Source organism: Paramisgurnus dabryanus, chromosome 13 (assembly GCF_030506205.2).
Source record: "Paramisgurnus dabryanus chromosome 13, PD_genome_1.1, whole genome shotgun sequence".
NCBI classification, from domain to species: domain Eukaryota; kingdom Metazoa; phylum Chordata; class Actinopteri; order Cypriniformes; family Cobitidae; genus Paramisgurnus; species Paramisgurnus dabryanus.
The window spans coordinates 6,135,990-6,146,767 of NC_133349.1; the positions used below are offsets into that span (position 1 = coordinate 6,135,990).

At 33.9% G+C, this 10,778-nt stretch overlaps 1 long non-coding RNA gene across 1 annotated transcript; it reads left to right on the top strand.

Moving 5' to 3' along the window:
- LOC135717709 (uncharacterized) lies at positions 1-1,465 on the top strand. The gene is made up of 2 exons (XR_010520346.1): positions 1-303; positions 628-1,465. It is a non-coding gene; the product is annotated as an uncharacterized lncRNA (long non-coding RNA).
- Positions 1,466-10,778: the final 9,313 nt, after the last annotated feature.

Here is a 10,778-nt window from a genome sequence, read left to right on the forward strand (position 1 = left end):
ACTCCCTCTTCCAGGCTTTGCCAGATCCACACAAAGGAGTTCAGCTCTACGTGGAGAAACAAGAGAAAAGTCCAAAATAAAAGACTAGAGAGCAAAATGGGTATCAGCCAGTTACTGAATAAGCCTTCAGATAAGGATAAAGAAATGTATCCAGGATTTCAAGTGTTCACCTTGCAGCCGGAAGTTAATGTGATCATCACTCCACTGGATAAACCACTGCCAGATTACCTGGGTTGCTCCATCTTTACCACACTGTGCTGTTTTTTACCTGTTGGCCTTGCTGCTCTGGTTTTCTCCATCACAGTAAGTATTTTACGTATTCATATACATTTACTACATCTTTTCAAGCCTGTTATGTATGTGTCTTTAGGTATGTGTCCCAGCCATGCGATATTGTACTAGTATCATAACAGTAATTGCTTCAATGTTTGTTCAATATGTTTGTATTACTTAAAATTAGACAAACATAAAACTACTGTACACCATATTGTTTTTGTTTCACTTTAATGATGCTTTTTTGGTTTGGCCACTCTTTGTTTTTTGTTTTTATACCAACCTGTGAAACTTTTTTATTGATGTATGAAAGGTCTGTACAACACACTAATGTTTTATTATTCACTTTTACAGACTCGAGATGCAAACCTGTTTGGACACCGAAAAATTGCAGAGAAAAACTCCAGAATGGCACTCAGACTTAACCAAGTCGGTATTGGTATTGGCATTACAATATATTTGTTATTTATCATCTTGTTGTTGTTTTTTGGTTTGTAATAGGGTCTTTGTACATTTTTCTGTCGACTTTCATATTACTTTAGCTTCAGGAAGTGCACGTTAATGGCTCATATTGACATTAATTTACTGTCATACAACTGCAGAGGACTGTGTGTGGGAGCCCATCGTATTGTTGTTGACAAACGTTTGGATAACTGTGAAATTTTATGTTTGCAAGAGACTTTTTTTGCCTTAGCAGGACTTGGAATATTTTTATTCTTTTGATAGTATTTTTTATTAAGCTGATGAATCCACAACAGATGCTGGTATGGGATTTATTAAGTCTTTATTTTTATACAGATGTTTTATTAACATTTTTTTTTTTAAGTTTAAGTTTTTTTAAATGTTTTTAACAATAAAAGCTGTGATTATCAAACTGAATGTACCATAAGGTGAAATGTTTTTACTTTATATTTTACATATTGTATATTCATTAATGCGTAGTGTATGATGAATAACAAATGTATTCAGAATTCATTGTAATCAGATATGAACTTGCTGTCATGTTTTTTTTTTAGGAATGTGCAAATATAAACTGATTTGCATCTTAAAGTGGATTTTCTGCAATGGCTTTTATAAACCTCTCACTATGTTTTGGGTTGTTCATCTAACCTTTTGTAACGTTTCTGGAATAGCACTATGTAAACATGCATATTATAAACGTCCAGTTTCAATAAAGTGTTCTTTATTATTATTCCAGAAAGAATGTGGCTCATTTCTCTGTGGTTTTTATTCATTTTACTAACCCTGGAGGCATCCCGCAGTGACGCAGTGCGAGTTCCCACGAAAGGGAACTGTTACAATGTATCTTAAAAGGTAACAATGTAACATTGCTCTCACTTGAAATGTGTCCCCACATTTAGTCCTTAAATTTGAGGGTATTGGACCTGGAAAGTAGGGATGCACCGATACCACTTTTTTGGAGTACGAGTACTTGCATTTCAGTACTTGCCGATACGGAGTACTTAATAAAAAACATGATTTAGGTAACAGCTTTAGTCATATACATGAAATTTAACAAAAAAACAAGGGACTAGTTTTCCAGTTTGTTGTAAACTCTGCCTCTTTGAACAACACGAGGCATTAACCCCTTACACACTGCTCAAACATAGACATTTCTCAGACCGTGGTATCGATCCCTGGTATCAGGGGACTTTTTACGAGTACTTTAGAAAATGTAGTATCGAGGCCGATACCCGATACCGGTATCGGTGCATCCCTACTGGAAAGTCATTGAAAGGTCCTTGAATTTGAAGTTAACTAAGGTGTGGGAACCCTGAGGAATGAATGGGGCTAGGCTAAATGCTAACACATTCATGGCGCGCTGTGCAAAGATGAAGTGCACGCATTAAAATAAGGGACTGGCCGGTGCCCCCGTGCCAACCTGCTTGGCTCCCCCTCTGGCCCCCTAATTCTGGAATCGTACACCAAAACGAAACAAATTCTGGGCTCAATGCACAGTTTGTCCTGCGGGTGACAATAATTACAATTTTGTTCCAAGAGCAAATTACGCAAACAAGACCAAATGACGAGTATGGGCGCTCTTATGCGCGCTTCAGTTTCACATCTTACAGGTAACATCAATATTTCGTAATAGATAAGGAAATGTTCACATAGTCTATCAAAATACTATCAAAAATAATGTTAATTATAACATTTTTATAATTTTTATAAGCCATTGAATTTGGAGCCATTGAAAAGAAAGTAAACTCCATTCACTCCAATGGAGCCTCTGAAAAGTTCCCGGCTGAAAGTTGTCAACTCCATAGAGCTGCAGCAGAAAACACTGAATGTGATGAACTTGATGGAAGTTTTAAGATGTTTAAAAAATGAGTCTATTAGTACTACATGTGTGCATCAAATCACTTTGTGCATTAATGCATTTGTGCAAACATAACAAACCACAAACTTGGTTAAATTTCGTTCTCTTACATAACAAACCACAATTGTCGTGTAATTAATTAGAGATACTAAACACAATAAAAAAACATATGGGTGTTTGAGTCATTTGATTCTGCTGGTTAATTATTAAATGACCAATAAATTAAATGACATAAAGTAATCTATTACTAACTTACTAACTAATTACTAAATATTAAAACGTTTAGGGTTAATAATAATTTAAATTTATGAAGATCAATTTAAATCCCATCAGATGTTCATACTATCAATTAAAAGAAAACGACACTGAGTATTATTATACTTTGTAATAAATAAAATGAAGAAGCCCCTTATCTTGAGTCTTTTTTAATCTTGTTCTTTGTATATTTATAAATCAAACAGGCACGAGATACATAGGCCTATACAGCACACGGTCAGTTATAAACATGAATATAAGCGTACAAACTTAACAGTCTACAGTGTAATTTATTTTAAAGCTTTTAAGATGTTGAAGGCAGTGTAAATCATTTTAACAAGGCACATACCAGCAGATGTCATCCGCGTGTGGGTTCTTGTAAAACCTATTTGATGTTTACTCTGCAAAACTATAGCTTACACTTAACATGAATGGCAGGGCCGAGGCATAAGCGAACTAAGTGGCTGCTTGGGGCCCCCAATTGTGTTTTTTTTACAATTAAATAACTTAAATATAATATTATGTGTGTGTGTGTGTGTGTGTGTGTGTACCTGGTACAGGTCCGTGCTTCTCTTAAAGAGACAGTAACCTCAATTAACCTACTTAAGTCTGTGTCATTAATGTTAATCAAACAATCCAAGACGAAGAGAAAATAATTTCTGTAGCTCTAAAAATTAATAATTATATTTAATTCATACAATAAAGACAAGAAAGTGTTATGATTCATTTAATTGGATTTCTGTACCTAATGCCAATTTTAGCCCTCACTTAATGCACAACTTTGTTCTTTTTAAATGTTTGTAATTTCTTTATTTTTTAATAAAAAAAAATTGGTGGGAGGGGGGCTGCCAAACAAATTCTGCTTAGGGCCCTCAAGAGGCTCAGGCCAGCCTTGATGAAGAGGATAACGTTTTCTATCCCTTAGGAGTCGTAAGACAAACAGGTTGAAGGTTCAGTTGAACCAAATAAAAGTATTTCAGAGTAGCACAGTGTTAAAAGTACCTGCTGTAAATTAACAAACTATTAATAAACCTACCGCAAGTCGCCAAGGCATAAGAGTTATAATTTAATATTTCATTTGGAGATTAGCGTTTTATCAAATGGTTTGAAACAAAACACTGTAGGCCTATATTCACACTATATTCACACAAATCATACCACCGCGCTGCTTTTCCCCCCGTATTTCTGAGTGACAAAGTTGGCAACCCTATACAGAGATAAAACGTTAATAGTGACCAAAATCATCATGGTTATCAATATTATTACGGTTTTGTGAAAAAAGTACTAATGCAAACCAAATTTTAAATTAAATACATGTATGTGTGCTTTTGTTCGCATAATAACATCATATAAATAACATTAACATTAATCATGGCACATTTCAGGTTGTAAGCTAAATGTTCATAGTTCAGATAAAACACAAGGGAGTAAGTCAGATTTTTATATTAACACAGGAAAAATCAGCAAGTCATCTCTCTGCATGTTGTGAGAAATCGGGTGTACTTTATGACCCAAGAGGGAGCTGCACGCTCACAACAATCATTGAAAAAACAAACAGGATAGAAAGGAGCTTTGGATCACATCATTTAATGGAAAATGAATCGAAAAGATGGATCTGTCTAAAGAAATATTAAGTAAACATGTGCCAGTACAAGTAGATTTCCCTAAATGTAATTTTTTTTATTTAAACTCAGTGTATTTTGAGTGGCTTTTCAATGACGGGCTTCCGTTGTAACTTTCTTTTCAATGGTTGTGATTTGGAGAGTCTTGAAAAATCTTCCAAACAGAGTGCCGCAGTGATGACATATTTCTAGGAAGTCATCCCTGCGGCACTCTATTGACAGACAGCCTTCATCTTGGCGCGGTGATGTCATTACCTTTTCAGTAGGCGTTTCCGGTCTCATGCACTCACATGCGTATGAACAGAATTCAATGGAAAGAAAAGTCTTTTATGACTGCACCTTAAAACTGAACTCACAGATTAACTCTTTCTCTTGCACTGCTTTAAACACCATCCTGAATCATTGATATCTGTCACAAAGTTTCACTTTATTTAAATGACACCCGACTAAATTAAACAAAGCACTTCCAGAGATCTTCTGTTTAAAAGCTTATAAGTCCGAATATTTACAAACCTTTTCCCTGCATCCTCCTTCAGTTGTTCTAATCCCCCACATTACTGTCTATGAATTTTCATCACAACATTTGTTTTATAAATATATCTGTTCCCTTCAAATCATTAACAAATGTTCACAAGGAGATGTTGGTAAAGTTACATCTGTCTAGTGAAATCTTGCATACGTTTTTATGTAATTGGTATCAATAGATCCAACCAAAATGGATAGATTCTATGAAGGTATATTTGGTGCAAAACAACTCCACACCTGTGACAGTGGAATTTGTATTTGTAGAGTTTATCCACATATGTGTATCAGTAAACTTGAAGTCGCAGAGGACGTGATGCAAACTTGTAGATTTTTTTTCTTTCTCTCAAATACAACACAACAGTTACACATTCACAAATCCTTCAGTGCAGCTGCACAAATCCCATTTTACAAATCACAGATTAAGAAACTCACAAGTTCACATTTTTTGCTACAATTGATGCAGAAAATATGGTGCATAACCTACTTGAACGCCTGCATCAAATAATGTGAAGTCACACACAAATTTTGTACATTTGAAAAATCAGTTTGTGCATCTGTGCGATGAGACTTGCATGTGTGTACAATTTATTTTTCACAAATATTTTTTTATTTTTTTAATATTTTCTAGCCCAAACACAAGTACATAAATACAACTGCTTGAATCTGCTGCTACAAGTTTCAAATACTCTTTTTCATGTGCTCTCTCTTCTGCACCAAATATCTCGAGATAAATGGTGCGAAAGTGATTTGTATACCTGTAGGCTTTGGCGAGCACTGTTCAGCACTGCCCACCAGGTGGCGCCCCCGACACTCACTGAAGCAGAGTTTATTAATTACCACCAATGTTTCAGCAAAGTAAATCGCCTTTATCAAGGTATTATTTTCACCAAGTGGAGAACAATATAAAAGGGAGTGCTAATTATACAAACATGAAGGTAATTACATACAATACTCCAATGATTCATTAGTAAACAAAATATAAGTTTCATAAATTTCAAACCATCAATATAAGTAGATTAAAAAATACAAGCAGCAAATACACACATAGGCCTACATTTAAATAAGATACCAAATGATGTAAGTCCCATTCATTTTTAATATCATAAAACAAATTATTTTATTTTTCAGACTAATTTTTAATTCAAACAGGAGGTGGGGCCATGGAAAGAATGTTTGTGATTTCTTTTGCAAAATAACCTTTTTTTGAAGAAAAATATGTGTATTTAAATCATGCTTTTTCTTCTAATATACTAATTTGGATGATTATTTCTGTCTTTTTGAATCGGGTTACTGAACAACTAAATTATTTTTATTATTATATAAACAGTTGTTCTGATTTCTTAACATTTACTTTGGATGCTAACCCAAATCAAATCTGCTTTTTAGACTTGTGGATAGCTCGTAATTGTTTATATAGGGATCCGATTAAAAAACCTACAGCTCGTAATACACTATTGAGAGTGGATTCTTATTGTCGTGAGCAGGGCCGTACACAGGATTTTATAAATACCGAGGTCCATATGTATTTTTTTAGGGCATGCACGCCAGGAAAAAAATTCTTATTTCTCTGCTCTACATATGACTTCTAACACATCAGAAAAAAAACAATCAAATAAATATAGATTTCAAACCATGTCAGTATGCGCAAGACTTGTGTTGTTTATTAGTAAGACATTGAAATAATTATGTTACCATCCTGGGCACACTGCTGTGTCAGTTAAGTAAACATAGGTTAACTGAATATAGGATCAGTTTAGTGAATTAACCAAAGGCTATCAAGAATTTGTTTATTAAATTCATTCACAATATGCACACACTTATTAATATGCTGAAATACAACATCAATATTGCAGTGGCAGAACTAGAATTTTATAAATGGGGTGTCCAAGGCTACTTTAGGGGGTCCATATCCCATGAAAGAAAACGACATGTAATTATTATAATACTTCACATTACCCCATATTAGATAAATATTCTTCTTGCCCTGAATTCATTACATGCATTATACTAACTGTAAGATACAAACATAATGCAAGGCTGAACTTGCATAATAAACCAATAATAAACCAACTTACTTCAAAGAGCAGAGCTCAACATTAAGGATTGTTGGCAAAAAAAGATATTTATTTAAAATTAAATATGGATTAATCTTTTTTTACGAAGTTACAGTCAGGACCAGTGAGTGATTTTCTCTTCTTTTGTTATTTAAGTAACTTTAATGACTTCAACAGGTACTGTTTTTTAGACTTTAAGACAGAATGTAATAAAATGTTTACATTCGGAAGACATATTAAGACATAATCAGTAGTTTACTATGATACTCACTAAAACAGTCCGGACCTCAATGGTGGGTACGGCCAAGGTCAAGAGTCCTGTCTGTGTCTGCCCTATTTCCCTCTTGTTCCTTTGTTGCCCCGCCCCCTTTTTTGTTGCCATGGACATTAATTCATACCCCACCCACTGCCCATCTGTTTCCATAGTAATTAATTGTTTCTGTTCTGTCATTGGTTCTTGTCACGTTTAATTACCCTGCCTGTTGATTGTCTGTTTGTCAGCCGTTGTTTTATGTTGGTTGTTTCCTGTCATGTGTTACTGTTCGTGTTCTTGCCTGTGCTCCTGTACCTTTTTTGGATTTAATACACTTAAAAACTGCATTTGGATCCACTCATCTTGCCATGTCTTGCCTTCCTGTGACAGTTATCATCCGTTAACATTGAAGAAAAGTCTTCCTTAAGGTCAAATGTAATATATAAAGTCTAAAAATGATTTTATTAAGAATCTTAATGATATGGAAATATCTTTGGGATTCACCCCCAAACAAATACAAGCTTATTTATTTGATAACATGTCACTGTGGTAAATCATATGTAGGAAAAACAAATAGAGAGTATAAAACACACATCACAAAACATCAGAGTGCAATAATATGCAGAAATATGAACCTGCCATTAGCACTGCATTTTGTTGAACTTAATCATCCTATTACTTCATTATTGTATATAGGAATTGAGAGGGAATTTCCATCTAGAAGGTGAGGTGAGTTTGACCAATTTTTACTTAGACAGAAGGCCTTTTAGGTATATTAAATGTGAACATTGGCACACATGGTTTAAAAGTAGATTTTGATTTGGGTTGTTTTTATAGGTATTATGATATTTAAAATGAATGGGACTTACATCATTTGGTATCTTATTTAAAGTTAAAATGTTTGCTGCTTGTATTTTGTAATCTACTTATATTGATGGTTTGAAATTTATGGAACTTATATTTTGTTTACTAATGAATCATTGGAGTATTGTATGTAATTACCTTCATGTGTGTATAATTAGAACTCCCATTTGTATTGTTATCCACTTGGTGAAAATAATACCTTGATAAAGGCGATTTACTTTGCTGAAACATTGGTGGTAATTAATAAACTCTGCTTCAGTGAGTGTCTGGGGCGCCACCTGGTGGGCAGTGCTGAACAGTGCTCGCCAAAGCCTACAGGTATACAAATCACTTTCGCACCATTTATCTCGAGATATTTGGTGCAGAAGAGAGAGCACATGAAAAAGAGTATTTGAAACTCATAGCAGCAGATTCAAGCAGTTGTATTTATGTACTTGTGTTTGTGCTAGAAAATATTTAAAAAATAAAAAAATATTTGTGAAAAAAACAATTGTACACACATGCAACTCTCATCGCACAGATGCACAAACTGATTTGCGAATGTACAAAATTTGTGTGTGACTTCACATATTTTGATGCAGGTGTTCAAGTAGGTTATGCACCATATTTACTGCAGCAATTGTAGCAAAAAACGTGAGCTTGTGAGTTTCTTAATCTGTGATTTGTAAAATGGGATTTGTGCAGCTGCACTGAAGGATTTGTGAATGTGTAACTGTTGTGTTGTATTTGAGGGAAAGAAAAAAAATCTACAAGTTTGCAACTCTTCATCTGTGACTTCAAGTTTACTGATACACATGTGTGGATAATCTCTACAAATACAAATTTTACTGTCACAGGTGTGCAGTTGTTTTGCACCAAATATACCTTCATAAGATTCCACTATAGATATGGCTTGCAGATGTTATACTGTAGGTCTAAATAGAGTCCATACACAAATCAACTCTGTTGTGAGTTAAGCCACAATGCAGATAAAGAGATGAATGAGAAAGTGATGTAATAATAAAATAAAGATAGTTTATTGAATCATCTTGGTTACATTCAATGCTCAGTTTAGCTTTGTTGATGGTCTGACCACCTTCGTCTGACTAGAATCAGGTTTAGCAGGTAGTATTACCAAACACAGACAGTGGGAATTCACCCATTAAGTTATACAACATTCTCGCGACATTAATAGAAAACTTGTGATGGCAACCATTGAAGACCACTTGTGAAGACAATACAGTGCCAATATAATATTTAAAAAATATTATGAAAAGTAGAATAGAATAACTATAGGATAAATATGAAAGTATATCTAATAAACTAAATGTATTAAAAAAAAAAAATGAAATGAAATACAACACAGATGTACGTTTAGTCTTAAAACATCTTTCAAAAACAAACAAATTCTTGTTTTAAAAATGAATGGTTAGATTATAATCAACCTCCAATTTAATGGATTGGCCACTGCTTTCATTGTTCAACAATGAGGATTTGTAAAGTCCTGGGCAAGACATGACCCACTGCAATGTAAATCTGTCCATATATGGAAACATTTTTGGAAAATGCTATAACTTCATAATTGAAGAATAGGTGAAGAAGATGTTTTTGGTCATTTGGGGTCGAGGGTAATAGTATAGCTTATACCACTTTTTTGTTAGGACTCTGGCCACTGGAACAGATCTAAATGTAATGCTATCATCAACACTTGTCACTCATTTTACATTTCATTTTGCTCATGACAGTTATTATAAATTTTGTTGAATTGTAAAGATTCAAGTTTACTCCTTGAATTTAAGGGGCATTTTTATTCATCTTGGTGACATTTTTGCCCAAATCTACCAGTAATTTCCAATCCTGAGGCTCGAACAGACCATCCAACATTAAATAACTGCAAAATGGACTGAAATGCATATAAAATACATATTTCCAATTGACTGGGACAATGCATTTAAATTTAAGTAAAATCCTGTAATTATGATTTTGCGGAAATGAGGTGAAGGGAGATGGATTATAATAATTTTGCTTTTTAATGTTATACCTTGTGGTGTGTGTTTTCACCAGGTGTATTTTAAGCTGTCATTGGGTCTGGCAATCCTATAAACTTTAAATGCAATCTTTTCGTTTTTTTTTTTTTTATATTCGCACTTCCTATTCACCTGCGAAAATTTTGTCCTTCAATCTTTTAATGTTTTGCCTTGCACTTTTGTTTTTATATACAGACGTTACAATTCTCTTCTCTGATGTCAAAGTTGTCAAACCAAATAAGGAAAATTTTCAAATACAAAAGTGTAAACTTTTATACTGAGGTCTCACAGAGTTTTACAGAAAGATTGGTCTTACAGTGAATACATACCACTGGTTACTTTACCATTTTTAATGCACACAACACTTAGTGTTGATTAAACATCTTTGATTTAAAGTGTTTTATATTTGATTGAAACCAACGGTCTAAAGCGTGAGTGCTTCAGTAGAAGCAGTTTTAGGGCATAAAACACATAAACTTGATAACAGACCTCTATTATGTTGAGTTCACTTTTGTGTCTGGGTAATGTGAAAAGAAAAATATATAATAAATACATTTTTAATAAGCTTGAATAAAAAACAAAATAAGAAATGAGCCACAATCTGTC